Below are 5,593 nucleotides of genomic sequence, written 5' to 3'. Positions count from 1 at the left end.
GAGATGGTTAAAAATAATGATTCGATGAAGGCCTTTAAAAAGGCGAGGAAAGCTACAGCTGCCCAGAACATCTCGGCTAAGGCGGCTGAGGACGAATCTTCTCAGGTTCCCGCTAAAAAGCTGATATCGAGCACTTCTGGGCCGAGGAAGATGATTCCTACTCCTCAGGTCCACTTGGTTGATCCTCCCCAGGCCTCTGCTGCTACCTCTTCTCCTACTACCGTTCCTCCTCCAAAAAGGAAAAGGACTGTTGAGCCTTTCAATCTGGATGCTCCCGATTTTGATGCTGTCGGATTTGTTGATCAACAAATTGCTCCTTATGGTGTTATTCCTACTGACGATGTATCCATTCTTTGTCACTTGGACTTCATTACTCGGAGTAGTATAAAAATGGCACACATGGGGGCCACGTTATTTCGGACTGCCCAGGATGTTCCAGTTCACGCGACAAAGGCCTTTATGCAGGAGGCTAAGTTGGAATATGACAGGATCAATGGGTTAAAGGAGGAGCTCGAGGTGAAGGTGGCTAAGCTAGAAAAGGAGTTGGAGGGTGAGAAGACTCGGGCTACTGCTGCGACGGCTTCTGCAAATCTGGCTGAGGAGATGGCGCATAAGCATAAGGAGAGTTATGTCCTGGCTTATGGTGAGATGATAGAGCTCAGGGAGAGGTTGAAATTTTCTCAGGCCGACTATACTGAGCTCCAGGGCCATCTTGTAGGTAGCGTGAATGCTGCTTATGAGAATTTGAAGGCTCAGGTTCGAGTTCTTGCGCCCGAGCTCGATCTCACCCTATTTTGCTTGGACAACATTGTAGAAGATGGTAAGATTGTCCCTGATGGCCCGGATGATGACGATGTAGATGTGGACCCTCCTCCTGCACCATCTGCCAAAGCCTCTATTGCCCCAGCTTCTTCAACTCCTACTACTGAGGTTGTCCAGCCCGAGTCCGACCCTGATGTCCAGATCTTGAACCGGGATGATGGGACCGTTGATGCTGTCCCCCTTCAGACTCGTCCTCCTTCGCCTCGAGATGCCACCACTGGAGAATCTTTGAACCCTTTGTAGTTTTTTGTTTATGTATCTTGACGTGTATAGCCCGGTCTGTGGGCTTTTGAACTCTTTATTTTGTGTTCTTGATTTGGATATTTTGGTTGCTTTTCTATAGCAACTCTGTGTAGAAAAACAAAGTAGTTTCTTTAAGCACTTGAGGTCGGCTTTTTCGGGTGGCCTCTTGAGCCTTTTATTATGCCAGCTTTGTTCTTTCGTGATATGCTTTGTGTGCTGCTAGGCATCTTTAAAGTGTTGGCATCTTGATGTCCGACCTCTTTTGATTGCTTTCGTGCTTTATTTCCTACTTGAAGCTAGCTTTGTTCAGCTATTTTTCTTCGCATTCTTCAATAGAATATTTGCAGATTGATTTTATTGAGGTTATGGCTTTCTGGGTCTGACTTGAGTCCCTTATAGCACACGCTTTCTGGTGGTCGATTTCTTTGCGAATTATTTTTATTTTGGTCCTGACTTCTTCATGTCGGTCTCTTCTAAGTTAATTATAGTAATCCATTTTATTTGGACCTTGTCAGGTCTCTTTTTATGGATTACTTTTTATAACTTTTTGAAGTTCTGTTGAGCCGACTTCATCATGTCGGTCCCTTCTAAGTTATTTCTAGTAATCCATTTTATTTGAACCTTGTCAGGTCTCTTTTTATAGATTACTTTTTATAACTTTTTGTAGTTTTGTTGGGCCGACTTCATCATGTCGGTCCCTTTTAAGTTATTTCTAGTAATCCACTTTATTTGGACCTTGTCAGGTCTCTTTTTATGGATTACTTTTTATAACTTTTTGTAGTTTTGTTGGGCCGACTTCATCATGTCGGTCCCTTTTAAGTTATTTCTAGTAATCCATCTTCAGGGCTGGCCAGGCCTCTTTTCTATGGGTTACTTTTTATAACTTTTTGTCGCTTTGATCTGGTCCGACTTCTTTATGTCGGTCCATTCTAAATTATTTCTAGCAATCCATTTTTTGTTTCAGACCTCGTCAGGTCTCTATTCATGGATTGCTTTTTATAACTTCTTACATTATTCTGTTTTTGTCGCTTTTCATCTTGCCGATTTTGATCCTCGCTTGGCCTGACCTTTGATGAATTTGGTTTTCATCTTCGCCGACCTTATCATGATCGAGCAGTGAGTTTGGTTTTCACTTTTGCCGATCTGTAGCTTTATAATCGGGTGATGAATTTTTTTGTTTCAGATTAATGCGTCTTGATAAAGAGGATTTGTAGAAAATCTAGAAAAACTTTATTCAAAATAGAAAATATGCAAATATATACATCTGGGTGCTTTACCCTTCTAAGTCAGGCAGTTCACAGATCTTAGCTTGGTGCCTCGTTAAAAAACCTTTTCAGGAAAAAGAGTGCACTTTATCCTAAGATCTTTATTACCTCATAACTATAATACCTTCTTAGGTTGCAGGCGTGCCATGACCTTGGCAGCTCTCGCCCCTCGAGTTCGGATAGCCTGTAGTAGCCCTTTCCGAGTACTTCTATGACTCGGTAGGGTCCTTTCCAATTTGCTGCGAGTTTTCCCTCCCCAGGTCGACTTGTTCCGATATCATTTCAGATTAGGATGAGGTCGTTGTTGGCAAAACTTTGCTGTACTACTTTTTGATTGTATCTTGAGGCCATTCGACATTTTAGCGCCTCCTCCCTAATCTGAGCTCTTTCTCGTATTTCTGGAAGTAAGTCGAGCTCTTCTTTTTGAAGTTGGGAGTTGGCCTCTTCACTGTAGAAGATCGTTTTGGGGGACCCTTCTTTGACTTCTACTGGGATCATTGCCTCCATTCCATAAGCTAGTCGGAAGGGTGACTCCCTTGTCATGGAGTGCAGAGTTGTCTGATATACCCATAGGACTTGTGGGAGCTCTTCAGCCCAGGCTCCCTGTGCATCCTGTAATCTCCGTTTTAGCTCGGCTAATATAACTTTATTAGCGGCTTCTGCCTGTCCATTAGCCTGGGGGTGTTCTACGGACGTGAATTGGTATTTTATTTTCAAGTCGGCCACCAATTTTCTGAAGCCTGCGTCTGTGAATTAAGTGCCATTGTCTGTGGTAATGGAGTATGGAACCCCAAACCTTGTGACAATGTTTCTATATAGGAATTTTTGACTCCTTTGAGCAGTGGCATTAGCTAGGGGTTCTGCCTCAATCCACTTTGTAAAATAGTCTACCCCTACGATGAGGAACTTGACCTGTCCTGATCCTTGAGGAAAGGGCCCAAGGAGGTCGAGTCCCCATTTTGCAAAAGGCCAGGGTGAGGTTACACTGATGAGCTCTTCTGGTGGAGCGATGTGAAAATTAACATGTTTCTGACATGGTGGACATGTCTTTACAAATTCTGTTGCCTCTTTTTGTAAAGTCGGCCAATAGAATCCTGCTCGGAGTACTTTTTTGGTGTGAGCTTGTGCTCCGAGATGGTTGCCACAGATGCCACTGTGTATTTCTTCTAAAACATCCTTTCTGTTGGAAGTCGACACACATTTTAATAGGGGTGTTGAAATCCCTCTCTTGTATAGAGTATTGTTTATGATGGTGTAGTATTGTGCTTTCCGTTTTAACCTCTTTGCCTCCTTCTTATCTGTGAGGAGTATTTCTGTTTTGAGGTAGTTAATTATAGGAGTCATCCATCCTTGATCCAGACCTGTTATGGCTAAGACCTTTTCTTCTTTCGAGATTGACAGGTTCTGTAGTATTTCCTGGATGAGGCTTCTATTGTTGCCCCATGGTTTGGTGCTGGCTAGTTTTGAGAGTGCATCAGCTCGAGCATTCTGTTTCCGAGGTATGTGGCGGACCTCATATTCCCTGAGATGTCCGAGCTGTTCCCTAGTTTTGTCCAAGTACTTTTTCATGGTGGGATCCTTGGCTTGGTAGCTCCCTGCTATTTGTGAAGTGACTACTTGTGAGTCGCTGAAGATGATAAGCTTTTGAGCTCCAACCTCCTTAGCCAGCTTCAAACCAGCTAGTAATGCTTCGTATTCGGCCTGGTTGTTTGAGGCAGGAAACCCGAATTTGAGGGAAAGTTCGATTTGGGTTTCTGATTGCTTTCTATTATCACGCCTGCACCAATTCCAGTCTTGTTTGAAGAGCCATCTACGTAGAGATTCCATTCTGTGGGAGTTCCCGGGGTGTCGGTGTATTCAGCAATGAAGTTGGCCAAATATTAGGACTTGATGGCCATTCGAGCTTCGTATTGAAGATCAAACTCAGATAGCTCGATTGTCCATTGTAGAATTCTTTCCGCTAAGTCTGTCTTCTGGAGGATGCCTTTCATGGGCTGATTAGTTCGAACCTTGATGGTGTGAGCTTGAAAGTAGGGGCGAAGTCGTCGGGAAGTTAGTATGAGAGCGTATGCGAACTTCTCTATCTTTTGGTAGTTCAGTTCTGCCCCTTGTAGAGCTTTGCTGATGAAATAGATGGGTTGTTGCCCATTTCCGTCCTTGACGATCAGTTTTTTTCTATTGGTAAAGAATTTCACAAATATATTCTCGTTGTAAGTATAGTTTCTAAACCAACAGAGAATCCTTTCGTACAAAAACTTGGTTGTCACAAGTAACAAAACCCAATAAAATTTATAACCGAAGTATTCAAACCTCGAGTCGTCTTCTCAAGGATTTGCAGGGAAGTGTTCTTATTATTGGTTATGGAAAATAGTATTTTTGGGTTTTCAAAAGGTTTGAACAAGGAAAATAAATTGCAAGGAATTAATTAAATTAATAACTAGAAAGTCTCTTGGTAAGGTATGAGAACTAGAAGTCCTATCCTAGTTATCCTTATCAATGGTGATGAGAATTATAACTTTTGCTCCCACTCAATCACCCTCTAACTATGAAGGTAAGTTTGAGTGGATAAATCAATTTGTTACCTAAAGTCCTAGTCAACCCTTAAGGAAAGAATAGAGTTATAGGAATTCAAATCAACCAGCAAAGATAACAATTACCAATCACAATAAGTTTGATAACTCAAGAGTCTCCAATTAATCAACCAAAGCCAAAAGATAGAAAATCTAAATCACATATATCATAAATAGAATAATTCAATCATAAGTCTGAAATACCTCAAATTGCATTAAATAATAAAGCAAGTCAAACATGAGAATTCATAAACTAAATTAAGAAAATAGACAAAAGGGATATTGAACCTGTGATTGAAGAAGATGAAATCCTAATCCTAATAGAAATCCTAATCCTAAGAGAGAGGAGAGAGCCTCTCTCTCTAAAACTACATCTTAAAACTAAAATTGTCAATTATGACTATCCCCCCTGATGTATATTCGATTTCTCCATTTTATAGCCACTAATATGTGTTTCTGGACTTGGATCTGGGCCAAAAAGGGGTTCAGAAATCGCTAGGGGCGTTTTCTGCAGTTTCTGCACGTGGTGTCTGTCACGCGTGCGCGTGGGTCACGCATTCGCGTCATCTGGAGTTTTTCCTAGTCACGCGTACGCGTTAGTTACGCATCCACGTCGTATGCGTTCTACTCAGGGCACGCGTCCGCGTCGTCCACGCGTTCACGTCGCTTGAGTTTTGCGCCAGGCACGCGGCC

Source organism: Arachis hypogaea, chromosome 12, assembly GCF_003086295.3.
Source record: "Arachis hypogaea cultivar Tifrunner chromosome 12, arahy.Tifrunner.gnm2.J5K5, whole genome shotgun sequence".
Taxonomy (NCBI): Eukaryota; Viridiplantae; Streptophyta; class Magnoliopsida; order Fabales; family Fabaceae; genus Arachis; species Arachis hypogaea.
The sequence above is the reverse complement of the archived record's forward strand: the minus strand, read 5'-3'. Positions refer to the sequence as shown.